The 13,265-nt window shown below is 53.7% G+C and overlaps 1 protein-coding gene across 2 annotated transcripts in view; it reads left to right on the top strand.

Moving 5' to 3' along the window:
• Window positions 1–1,980: 1,980 nt before the first annotated feature.
• Window positions 1,981–13,265, top strand: part of TMEM63C (transmembrane protein 63C) — a 67,599-nt gene continuing 56,314 nt past the window's right edge. Inside the window, exon 1 of one of the 2 annotated variants that reach the window (XM_054715880.1) lies at window positions 1,981–2,059. The gene's annotated coding sequence lies outside the window, so the exon portion shown is untranslated. Of the gene's footprint in view, window positions 2,060–4,836; window positions 4,892–13,265 lie in introns of those variants that run through there. The other variant, XM_054715882.1, reaches the window with a different exon arrangement.

The raw sequence follows: 13,265 nt of genomic DNA, 5'->3' as shown, positions 1-13,265 counted from the left end.
AACCCCCACCTCACCCTACTCACTCCCTGCCTATCAGTCTCACAAAGCACCAGGCCCTGGAGTGATAGGACACGAGTGTGACTCTCCTGCCCCAAAGCCTAAAATCACTAGAGTTGGCCTGGCCGGTGTGGTTCCGTGGTTGAGCGTCAACCCATGAACCAGGAGTTCACAGTTCAATTCCTGGTCAGGGTACATGCTCATTGGGAGCGTACAGGAGGCAGCCAATCAATGATTCTCTCTCATCATTGATGTTTCTATCCCTCTCTCCCTCTCCCTTCGTCTCTCTGAAATCAATAAAAACATTAAAAATAAAATAACTTAAATCACCGGAGTTGAACTGATGAGAAACAGAGAACACGCCTTGCGGACTCTTTGCCGAGCCTCCCACCTTTTCCCTCTCACTTTGAGTTTTCCCGATCATCAGGTCAGGGCAGTGCAGAAAGGCCACATGCAGTGGTGTAGATTTTGCACAGCTGTGTTTGTTTTAAGCAATTACAACCCGTTCTGCAATAAATAGTTTTGTGCATGCAGGTCTTTCCGAGGTCAGGGGAGAGTTCCTGATGAAGTGATTTCCAGACAACAGGGGTGAGGTCCCAGGACCACCGTGCATGCATTACGCTCTTGGTAGTGAGGCTGTGCCTTTGCAGCTCTCACTGGAATGGTCTAGGGCCCCCAGCAATTGCATTAATCAGTATTTCAAATCAGCTAGCAGGCCTCTGCCAAGCTCTGGCATCCAGGGTAACACAGACTTTACTCCCATAGCCATTAAGAAGTATCAGTGCTGGATACTAAGAATAAAAAGAAAAAGGAGAAACCATCTGACCTTCACAGGACTTATAATCTATTGGAAGATAAAAATAAATATCAATGAATCAAAATCTTTCTGCCCCTTGAGGAAAAGTATCATCTTGGATGGCTGAGTTTTTCAGATGCTGAAGATTTTTACCCATAAGCATACAAGTTTTATTTATGTTAACCATTTTTGTTCAAAAATGCTTTCTAAATATATATTAGTGGCCCGGTGCACAAAATTTGTGCACATTAAAAGGGGGACCCAGAGTCAAGTCCCTGCCCACCCATATGCGCCTCAAAATCGCATGAGACCCAGACCCAGCCGCCCCCCCCCCATTGGGCTAGATCCAGACCCAGCCAGTCCCACCCTTGTCAAGCCCCACAGGGCACGTGGCACAGCCTCAGGTCCCCCAGCCTGGCACTGGCAGGGGGGAGCAGCCTCAGGTCCCTCATCAAGCCCCACTGGGCGGGGGGTGCAGGCTGAGTTCCCCTGACCCAGCACTGGGGGTGCACCTTGAGGTCCCCCGTCAAGCCCCGCTGGGTGGGGAGCATGGCCTGAGGTCCCCTGTCAAGACCCACCAGGCAGGGGGGCACAGCCTCAGGTCCCCTGGCCCAGTGCTGGGGTGGGGGTGCGGCCTGAGGTCCCCCAGTATGGTGCCAGGGTGGGGAGCGTGGCCTGAAGTCCTCTGTCAAGCCCCACCTGGTGGGGGTCGCAGCCTGAGGTCCCCTGTCAAGCCCCACAGGGGCGGGGGAGGGTGTCGCCTCAGGTCCCTGCTGATTGCTCGTTAAGATTCCTTAAGGGAACTTGGCCTCAGCTGTGGGTGCAGCCATCTTTGTGATGGAGTGATGGTCAATTAGCATATTCCCTCTTTATTAGATAGGATAATTGCTTTCCTTTTAAAATAAAATTTCAATCAGAACATTATATTTCTCCTAATGATTCAGGGTTGTTGTCAGTAGCATATTTCTAATATTACCCTGTAATACAATGATGTCCCCAAGCCTCATGGAGTGACTCTGAACCAAATGGCCCCAAACTTCTGAGTTTTCACAGTTGTCCTACTTCCTCTTGCTCTTGACTTCTGCTGATTTCATGGTGCTTGCTTTTTTAATTTTTTTTATTTTATGTCCTTTCTCCTTCCAGTATGCCCCTGCTCATCTGCTGTGGCCTTGAAAATCAGGAAGCTAGTTTTATCAGTGAGGTTACTGGTTCAGCTGCTGTCATAGAGACCAAGGTGGTCATCAGTCCAGGGCTCTTCTCCTCCAGGTCAGCATTAACTCAGGTTCTTAATGTCTTGTTGATTGGCCAACCCTAGGGTGTTGACTTTGTTGGCATCATCAGAGCTGCCCGTCACCTCCATCCCCATGCCCAGTGGTCGGTTTGCCACTCTGTTGACTAATGAGTTTGCCGACCACTGTCATATACTACCCTTTACCTCTTTGCACACAATATGCCACAATTGCCTAATCTTCACAGCTTCCAACTACACAGTAACATTTCGTCTAGTCCAGTGGTCGGCAAACTCATTAGTCAACAGAGTGGCAAACCGCGGCTCACGAGCCGCATGTGGCTTGTGAGCTACGGTTTGCCGACCACTGCCCATGCCCACAGTCCAGTTTGCACAAGGGGAAGTGGACAGCATGCAGCTTCTTTTTAAGAATGTGGCCCAGCCGGAGTGGCTCACTTGGTTGAGCATTGTCCCATGCACCAAAAGGTTGCCAGTTTGATTCCCCATCAAGGCACATACCTGGGTTTCAGGTTTGATTCACAGTCAGGGACTGTATGGAAGGCAACCAATCGATGTTTCACTCTCACATCTCTCTCCTTCTCTCTCTCTCTCTCTCTCTCTCTCTCTCTCTCTCTCTCTCTCCTCTCTCTCTCTCTCTCCTCCCTTCAACCCTCCCTCCCTCTCTCTCTAAGCATGTCCTTGGGTGAGGATTAAAAATAAGAGAGTAAAGAATGTGTCCCAGAAGCAAACATATCCCTTCCATTCACATTCCTTTGCCTAGAACTTAGTTGTATTAGTCCCAGTCACTCATTGAGTTAGGTACTATGATTTGGCTCCTTTCATTTGCATATGGTGCCCATTTTACAGATGTGAAAATTAATCTCAGAGTGGTTAAGTAACTAGTACAAGGTCACACAGCAAGTAAGAGGCAGAACCCAGATTTAAATCAAGGTTCAACTGTATCCAAAGACCATGCTCTCCCCACTTAACACAGAGCCTTTCTAAAGGACCAGCAATCACCTCCATGCACAAGACCCTTCCTTGGTCCTTCCTCCCTGGGGTCAGACACGTGTCATGAGGAAGCTGGCAGAGGACAAACTGCTTCTGTCCAGGTTCTACTCTTCCCCCAGTACCATAACAGCAGCAGCAACTAATGTTTACTGAGCATCACCTACTTTGTATACAACATCTCATTTAATCCTCACGACTTAAGGTTGTTATTATTATTTCCCCCATTTTATTTATGCAAAGAATGAAGCTCAGAGAGGACAAGTCCTATATTTAAGTGGCCCAATGTGATTCAAATCAAGGCAGCTAGAGTTCTTAAACACTGCTCTTATTTTTATCTGGCTCATCTTTGTTATCCTAGAAGAGAGTAATAGAAATGTTTGGACCAGGGGGACCTTAGACCTCCAACTAGCCCAAATGCTTCCTGTATTGTAGATGACAGGGAAAACAGACATATCAAGCAAGTTACCCAAGATTGCACAGCACACTAACAGCTGAGCCAGGGCTAGAACCACTCCCCTGATGCCCTCTTGCTCCTGTACAATAGATGGCCAAACGCCTTACTGTCTCATGAAAGAATAAAAACTAACGAGTGGGTGAGCGAGAGAAGAAACGGACAGATCTTGACAGAATGTGTCTTGTGGCTCACTTTGAATTTTCATAGAGCGGCTGGATCAGAAGAACCAGAGGGTAGGAGGTGGGGGTGGGAGGCAGGTGCATGGCAAGGAGAGACATAATCAGGGTGTGCCCACCTGCAGGGGGCGCTGTGCTGCTGGTTATGAGGAGCCAACCCCTGAAAGCATAGCTACCCTTTGAGCCCCACCCCCTTAACCCTGTGTGCACACTGCTTCCTCCATCACTTTCTTATTATATTGCTCACATCTCTAACAATTTCTTCCCATTATAACACGATGGAGAGCCACGTTCACATTCTGTTTAGTACCCCTCCTCTTCCATCCGTTTTGTACAGCAAGTACTGGATAATGTCTGTTAGATAAACGCACCTAGGCCCCTCCCTGGGAGAGAGCGAGAGTGGCTGTTGACTACTGCCCCTTACTTTTCACACTGATCTTTGGGGGTTCAAACACTGGCTCCTGCCTCCAAACTAGTCCCCTCTAGTAGAGTGGCCAGGCTTTTGATGAAACTGGAGACCTGCAGGACTGTGCCCCACAGCAAACTGGAAATGACCCAGCCCACTCCCTTGGACTTCCTGAGCGGGGCTGTGGCCAGTGTGTGGATCTTCCCTTTGCTAGGGAAGAAGGAGGCGGAAACAGCCACTGGGCCGGTGCCAGGAGCTGGTCCCTGGGTGGGGCCGAGTGCTGCTACCTTTGTGGGGTTGTGCGTTTTTTTGGTGTCCTGTTCTTACGCTTTGGCTGGCAGGGTTGGGGAGGCTGGTAAGGAACATGTCTCCGTGGACAGCTTGGGGTGGGGTGAGAGCTGGAGAGTAGGCAGAGAGTAGCAAGACAGCAGGGGAGGCCCAGAGCGACGGCAGACAGGGGCCGGTAGCCTTGTGCGTTTGCGGTGGTAATTTGCAGACGGTTCCTGGTCTGGGTCTCTGAGGCGGAGCCTGGGCCTCTGTATCAGATGGTCCCGCCCGGGTTTCCCCAGCGGAGGGTCAGAGCAGCCTGGGGCGGGGCCAAGGTTGGCTCCTGCCCGGGCGGAGCCGGGATGCCGCTCCCGCGGTGGTGCAGGGGGGAATTTGCCGACTGTCCCTTGGCAGGGGGGCTGGCTTCACCCACCCGGTGAGGAGGAGGACCCGCTGGCAGTCTCCTCCCAGATCCGGGGCGAGTGTCTGTCACCGCATCGCCGCGGCCTGAACACCTTGCCTGGGGCTGGGCCGTGGCACGGAGGGCGCAGAAGTGGTGAGCACGCGGGTGGTTTGAGCCAGGCATCCATCCGGCTGGGAGAAGGAGCGCTGAATCCGGGTTTTCCAACAGGGGAGGGGGAGGGGATGGGGGGAGGGCTGCGTGCTCTGTGCTTTCAGGGACCTCTGAGTGGGAGGGGTTGGGGGTGGGGGCGACTGCGCCACACGCCACGGCCTCGCTGGCTGTGGCCCAGCCTGGACCCAGGGGAGGGTGGATGGAATGAGCCGCCGACTCGGGAGGGCTGGGTGGCCGTGTCTGGGCCGACCGTCTTCACTGGGTGGTGGGGGAGGAGGGTGGGCGGGAGGCTTGCCTGGGGGTCCCCGGCCTCCTGCTGACAGCCAGCTGGGAGTTGCCTCCTTGGACCACCCCCACCCAGGGATTCCCCGGGGCTGTGCCGCCCACTCTCGGGCTGAGCTGGGAGGGGTGCGCGCTGCCGCCGCCGCCTGGAGGAGGTACCACCGCGTCGCCTCTGAGCTGCCGCCGCCTGGGGTCGCATTCTATGCTGGGTGGGCTGGGCTCCCGGGCCCGCAGGGGCAAAGGATGCTGCCTTTTCTCCCATGCTTTCAAAGAAAGCTTCCTGCCTGCCTTGGCCTAGAGAGAGAACGTTTGCATTTGGATGATGGACCTGGGGAGCCTGAGGTTCAGGGGTGCTGCGGCTTCGCGGAGACCACTTAGCAGGTCCTACCGAGCTGGCCTCCCAGGCACTGCCGTGACCCAGTGCTCTCGGGAGGGCCAGGGGCCAGTCTTGCGCTCTAGACCTCCAGTCCAATCTGGAGTGGACTCCCCCACGCAGCGCCCCTTTCCTCATCCCTGAGGCCGGAGGGAGTTACAACTTCCGCACGGGGCTCCAGGGTGTCACGGGAACACTGTAGGGATCTGAATTGTCTGGGGACAGGAAAAAATTGCTCATGAAAAATGCTCATCTGAGCCGAGGGTATATGGGCCTCGGGGAGAGGGTGCCCAGTTCCAGGCTGCAGGCTCCGATTCCAGCCTTGATGGAAGCCACGTGGCAGTTCCTAGGCCGGTGGGGGAAGGATGGGGACCAGCCCACGCCTGCTGGGGCAGAGGCTGCAGGACCACATTGGCCAGTCTGCCTTCTCTCAGCATCACCCTCGTGGTGTATCCCCTCATCCCTGCTCTCTCCCAGCTCCTGTCCCCAGGAGAAATGGACTTGGGATTTCGCCCTAGAGTGGAGCTTTTCCCGAATTCACCTTGCCCTCCCTCTCCATGGGGCAGAGGCCTTTCTTTGGAGGAAAACTGAGGTGGGGAGAGAGCGATAGTTTAGGGCTGGAGCCTGCCAGCCTCCTTGGGTGGATGAGGAAAATGAGGCAAGTTTCTCCAGGTCTCTTACCTACATGCAGGCCTCCTGACTCCCTGCCCACCACAGGGCAGACTGGACAAGGCCTCCTCCTCCCTCCTCTCTCCCCCCACAGTCCCAGCCCTGGTAAGAGGAGGCCCTGAGCGCCTCCTGGTTAGTGGAGGGGGTGTCAGTAACAATAACAGCCCCAGCATTTTCTCTTCCTTTAAGATACGTTTTCAAGTGACGTAGGAAAGAAGCAAATTGAACAGGGGGCCAAAGTGACTGGGTCGTCTTCTCGTTGTGCAGCCACAGGGGACACACAATTTCTAGGGGCTTCTCGGAGCCAAGAGCAGCTACCTCTCCTGCCTGGTGCCCGCAGCGGTGACCACAGCAGGAGGGGCCCACGGCATCGCAGGACCGGAGGCTCTGCCCAGCCCGTTATTCTGAGTGGAAGGGGGTTACCTTGTGTGTGTTTCAGACACACCCTCTGAGCCCAGAGCTCGGAAGCTGGCTCCTGGGGATCACAGCATGCCCTGGCTGCATGAGGATCCCCAGTAATCACTGGGGTGGCCTGTGGAAGAGGTTGGGGTTCCCAGGAAACCAGATGAGACCGGGCTGCCAGAGAGGGGAGAGGATCCGCCATGTGTCGGGCTCCTCTGCTGGGGTGCCACTAGGGTCCCTGCCGGCTCTTCTCCAGGAGGAAGGCCACTGCCTCACAGTCCGGGAAAGGGGTGGCATGTCCCTCCCAGCGAGCAGAGGCAGAGGCAGAGGCAGAGGCCTCTGGGCCGTGGGAAGACAGCCTCTTGCAGCCTCGTTCTGGACCAGAGCCCCTGTAGGCTGGCACTCTGCCCTCAGTTTCCCTACCTGACAGCTGGGCATGCAAACACCGTCCCCAGATGGATGGGCAGGCTTTGGAAACCTGTCAAGTGCTCATTAGAGATGGGAAGTGTTATTCCTGGAGACTCTGGGCTCATTTGAAGCCATCTGTTCCCGGCCTCCACGGGGGAACGGTGGCTGTTCCCTCTACCCCCAGGGCCAGTCCAGAGCACCCTTCTAGGCTTGGAAGGCAGGCTGTCCCCCCACCCCCACTTCAAGCTGTGTCTTGGCCCCAGGACCTCCTTTCCCCCTCCTCGCTGCCTGTGATATTTAATAGGATTTCCATAAAATGCTGGTGACTGGCAGCACAGCGGACCTTCCTATAGGCCTATATCCTCCCCATTGATTCTCGAATCCCATGGACTCTCTTCCTGAAGAGCAGCTGGTGGGAGAACCATAGAGATAATGGGCATAAGGTTCTGGGAGCTCTTTGCACACGTTGTCCAAGATGGCAGCCCACAGGGCATTCAGGGCCTCGAGTGGGAATGGCTGTAACAAAAGTGCTTAGGGGAAGTGCTCAACTTCAAGTGAGATCAGCAGCTCTGAGTGCATTGTTTGCCTGAGGCCGGCCCAGCATTCATGCCTCTTCCCTGTCCTGGGAGAGCATGGTTTTCTCAGCTTACACACCTACCTGCATGAGTGGTATCGATCAGATTCTTGTTCTTGCCCATGAGTTGGCTGGTGCAACTCATGCAAAATAGGATCATAGAGGGAGCTGAGATGAGAACAGGGGGTGTGGGGAGGGCAGCTCTAGAGGTATGATGTATTCTTGTTCTAGATCTGTCTGGATGGCTCTGGGCAAACCGAGGGTGGCTCTTTAGAAGAAGATCACCTGCAGCCAGAACTCTGCGTCCTTTGTTTCCAGGGGAGGGTAGGCACCTGAGCTGCCATGTTGCTTCCCAGCACCCTTGGGGCTGGCACTGAAACATGTAGAGGCAGCTCATGGCCCAGGGTGCCTCCTTGTCACCTCCTGCCTCCTCCTGGTGATTGGTAATGTTCCCAAAGGGAACAAAGCCTGAACCTACTTAGAAAACCAGGATCCAAGTGTCCTAGACTCTCGCCTTCTGCTTTTCCCACCCTTCGACTCTGCGGTTTTGCACCCGCACCCTCACGACGCGCTCAGAAGAGCTGGGCTGTGGGTGGCGGAGATACAACACCACCCTGGGCCTGCAGACCCTTGTTCATGCCAAGTCAGGGCCTCTGTCATCCTCAGAAGCAGAGGGGCCAGGCCAGCTTCCAGCGGGAAGCCAAGCCTTCCTCCCCATCACTGAGTGGTCTCACGAAGGAAGGTGGCCCTGGGGACAGGAGCCTCCTCCCAAACCTGGCTGAGTCTGTTCACAATCGAGTCCAGTCAGAGAGACACTGGCCTCAGGCCACGGGGTCTTGGCAAAGAGCAAGGCATCCTGAGGTCTTTGGAGAGAGACATATGGCCGGTTGGCCTGGGAGATGGCTGTGTTGAGTTCTTGATGTGGAGGCCTCATCGCCTGGGGTGTCTTGAGTGGCAGTGGTTGATAATAGGCTGGAAATGCCACAGAAGGCACTGGACACTCACCCTGGGCTCCGTGGGAGACCAGCTGTGCTGTGGAGGGGTTATGGGGGCATGGAGGACAAGGCAAGTCCTGGGAGGCACTGAGGAGCTGAGTTCCCACCTGCTTCAAGCCTGCTCACTTCTCTTCTGTGAATCTTTCCTTCACAACATGCTGAAGTAATCCCAGCACAGGACCATCGGGGGCGGGGGGGGGGGGGCGGGTGAATGGGAAGAAGCAGAAAGGTGCCCAGCATGTGCTTAGTGACTGAGAGCCCCTTTCTTTCTATTTGCTCGCCCCTTTACCTGCTCAGTGGCAGGCTGCCCAGGGGTCGCTGGGCTGGTAGTGCTGACCAACATGTTGATTCCTCCAGGCTCTCTTTGAACTGAGCTGTTCCCTTCAAATGAACCCCAGATGCCTGGAGACCTGGCAGAGGGGGACATCTTCTCAGAGGGTGTTGGGGGAATTGGCAAGCATGGGGGTACAGCACACAAGTGTTGGGGGTGAGGAATCCCTGGGCTGGGACTTCGTGTGCCCAGGCCTGGGAATTAGGCCAGGCTTCGGGGAGGCCCTCCCAGGTACTAGAAGAACAACAGCCTGCACAGTGTCACTGGCCTGAGTCCTGGTGCCACTCAGCCACCTCACATTCCTTATCCCCCCTTTTTAATCCTTTGCACACCCCAGGGGGAGGCAGAGTGGGTGTGAGTAGCCCACTTGATAGATGAGAAAGCTGAGGCTCAGAGAGGCAGTAAATGCCACAACCACACACATGCACAGATGTGGCAGAACCCAACTGTCCTCCCCCCCATACCCCGCCCGCCTCCGCCACAGTAGTCTGACCCCAGGGGAGTGTTCCTCCCCCTGAGCCTAGCGGGCACATCCCCAGCTCACCTATTGCACTGCTGGTGGTTTTGCTGAAGTTGCTTAAGACAAAAGGACTTGGAAGTAAAGGTCGTGCGTTTCTCCCCTTCCTCTCCACTCTGGGCAGGGTGCCCAGAGCTGGGTTCTGCGGAAGGACAGCAGGCAATGGAAAGATTGGATTCACCCACCCCCACTCCACGCCCTGAGACACACACATTGAAGGTGTGTTTAGGGGGCCCAGCCTGAGCCGAGGCAGGGAGAGGAGACGCAGTACAGCCAGGCCCTGGCTCCAGGCTTCATGAAGGGGCTCCTTGGGCCCTGGATCAAGCACCTGCATGGAGCCGTGGGGACGGAGGGGACAGGAAGCAATGTGCAAGCCCCTGACTCTGGGCTCATAGAGCTGCGAAGTGGAGGAGCAGGAGGACCCAGGTCCCAGAGCTCTCCTGTGGGTCCGGGAAGGAAACCCAGCCCAGGCAGCTCAGATCTGTTCCCGACAGAGCCTGGTGAGCAGGCTCCGGGTCTAGGCCTTATTCCAGGGCTGGATATTTCGACTGTCTGCCTGCTTATTGGATGAATCATCTTTGAGCCCAGCTCTGACCCGGCCACTTCTCACTGGCTCCCCAGAGCCTGCCGTGGAAGACTCACCTGGGATTAAGCACAAACTATCGTTTCAAGCCTGCCCTCCTGCTTCCTGGCCCTTCCCTCACCCTCTGCTCTGGCTCCGGGGCTCTCCTGGGTGGGCAGGGTGGATCAGATCAACTTGAAGTTTTTACAAAATACACACACCCTGCTTTTCTACCCTGCCCACTCCCTGCTCGGCTAAGAACCACTACTCTAGCAAATCAAACATGTCCAAACTGTCTCATCCACCTCCTCCTCCAGCCCTGTCCTTGTCCTCCTCTCCATCCTCATTGGTTCAGAGTCTCCTTGCCCTTCAAAACCCAATTTGAATGCCACCTCCTCCATGAAGCCTTTCTTGGATGGCAACCAGAGGAGGTCTCATAACCTTTAATGTACTTTTCCCATTTCAATCTGTCTCTTCTACTAGACAGTGAGCTCATCCTTTCATCTATCAAGTGCTCAGAGAGTGCCAGTCCCACACATGTGCACCGGTAATTCCTGGGGAAGGGGCAGGTAGGCAAGTCAACAGATCATGACAACAGCTTCAGAAATGCTACAATAACGGCAGTACAGAGCATCAGGGGACATTTTGGCAATAGCAATTAAAGCTGAAAATGTACATATTTTATGACCAACAGTTTCAAACCTAGGAGTATAATTACCTACAGAAACTCACACGTGTGCATAAGGAGACAGTTCCGGGGATATCTAGGGCACAATGTTTGAAACACAAAAAAGAGGTCTCAACCTCAATACCTTCAGTATCTATGATAATGGAGTAGACAACTAAAACTGTGATGTTATACAGCAGTTAATCCTATATAATAAAAGGCTAATATGCAAATCAACTGAACAGCAGAACAACCGGTCACTATGATGTGCACTGACCACCAGGGGGCAGACGCTCAATGCAGGAGCTGTTCCCTGGTGGTCAGTGTGCTCCCACAGGGGGAGTGCCGCTCAGCCAGAAGCCAGGCTCATGGCTGGTGAGCGCAGTGGCGGTGGCAGGAACCTCTCCCGCCTCAGCGGCAGCGCTAAGGATGTCCGACTGTGTCAGTTGGACATCCCTGAGGGCTGCCAGACTGCGAGAGGGCGCAGGATGGGCTGAGGGGCACCTCCGAGTGCACAAATTTCTTGCACTGGGCCTCTAGGATACATATATATATATATTTGGGAAATTTTATGTTTTGTAATTATCTATATATATAAAAGCCTAAGCAACTGTCTGACCGTCCAACCATCTGACCAGTAGCTATGATGTGCAATGACCATAAAGGGGCAGATGCTCAATGCAGGAGCTGCCGAGCTGTGGTGACTTGGCAGCTGTGGTTCTCGGGTGATGCACCCAGAACCAGAGAGGAGGCAGCCCGAATCTGGGGTGGGTCACCAAAGAACTGCCCTCTCACAATCTGGGACCCCTTGGGGGATGTCAGAGAGCCAGTTTCGGCCTCATCCCCGTAGGCCAGGCCAAGGGATCCCACAGGTGCACGAATCCGTGCACTGGGCCTCTAGTACCTTAATAAAGCTGGTATATACATACACATTTCCATATTAACGTGAATAAATCTCAAAAACAATATTGCAAAAAAGGGGAAATGCAGAATAATGCCATTAGCGAAAATTCAATGTTAATAACAATCACAAAACAATACTATTTATGATTTATGGATGCAGACATGTTGCCCTGTTGCATTCCTACCGAGTTTATGCTTCTAGTTACCTTCAGAGAGGGAAGGGAGCTGGGACAGGGGGAAAGGAAGGCCTTCTCATTTGCCAGTAACACTTAACAAAAAAGATCTGAAGCACAAATGACAGAATGTTACCACTGGCCAATTCTGTTGGTTTTATATTTTTACCTGTTTTATGTTGAAATTATTTCCAACTTAAACAAAAAAGTAGCCTGGGACGTCAGAGGAAAGTGCCAACTTTTCCCTGGGAAGTCAGGGGAGGTTGGAAAGGAGGCACCAGCTGGGTGTTGAAGGCAGGGTGGGAGCTGGCGTTGAACTGGGTGCGAGGAGCTGGGAAAGGAGCTGCAGGGGCTCAAGGCCAGGGACTCTGTGAGCAGGCTCTCTGCCCTTTTCCGTGTTTGATGAATGACTTGTGTTTGTCAGGCTGCCCCTCCCTCGCTACCTTCCTCACCCTCGTCCCTGGTTCCAGCTCCTCGATTTCTGGGCTGTGAACATAGTGCATAGGCTCCGGCAGCTCGTAGGGGCGTGGGGATCATGTGTCATGTGATGATTTTTTAAGTCTAGATAATCTAATAGCCAAATACATGAAACCGAACATTAAAAATGGGAACTAGCCACTGCTACAGGGAAAATAGAATCCTTAGAGGATACCATGCTTGACCACATGCAAATTCAGTTGAAAACCAACCAAAACTGATAGTTTTCTGAGAAAATATAAACCATCAGTTTGGCTCCAGAAGAACTAGAAAACCCCAACAGACCAATAATCATGGAAGAAACTGAGTGTTCATCAAACTCCACTCCAAAAAAATCCCGGTTTGGCTGTTTTAATTTCTATCAAACCTTCAAGGAAGAGATCATTCCAATATCATTTAAACTGTACCAACAGTACCAGATCACAGATAAGGAAAGATTCCAAATTATTTTATAAAGCCAGCACAACACTGACAAAGATCACACAAAACACACACACACACAAATTACTCTTAAAAATCTTATTTATGAATATTGGTGCACATTTTATGAATTAACTAAAGGCCCGGTGCACAAAATTCATGCACAAGCGTCCCTCAGCCCGGCCTGCACCCTCTCCAATCTGGGACACCTCAGAGGATGTCCGACTGCTAGTTTAGGCTAACTGCCTCTGCCTGCCAGCCTGATCACCCCTACCTTGCCCCCTGCTGGTAAGATCAACCCTAACTTGTTCCCCTGCCAGCCTGATTGCCCCTAACTTGCTCCCCTGCTGGCCTGATCGCCCCTAACCACCTCTGCCTTGATCCCTGGCCTAAGCCACAGTCTGGCCTCCCTCTGCGGGAGGCAACCTGGCAGATCAGGGGAAGATGCCACCTCCATTACCCTGTTGCTGGTGCCACTGCTGGCCTGAGCTTGGGCCCTTCGCAGCCACGCCTCGGCCCTTCACAGCCGCCTGTGGCTGCCTGAGCCTTGGCCCTCGCAGCCACCGTGGCTTTGTCCGGAAGGACGTCCGGAAGATGTCCGCC

This window comes from Eptesicus fuscus, chromosome 5 (genome assembly GCF_027574615.1).
Source record: "Eptesicus fuscus isolate TK198812 chromosome 5, DD_ASM_mEF_20220401, whole genome shotgun sequence".
In the NCBI taxonomy this organism is placed as follows: Eukaryota; Metazoa; Chordata; class Mammalia; order Chiroptera; family Vespertilionidae; genus Eptesicus; species Eptesicus fuscus.
This window is presented reverse-complemented; position numbering and strand designations above follow the sequence as displayed.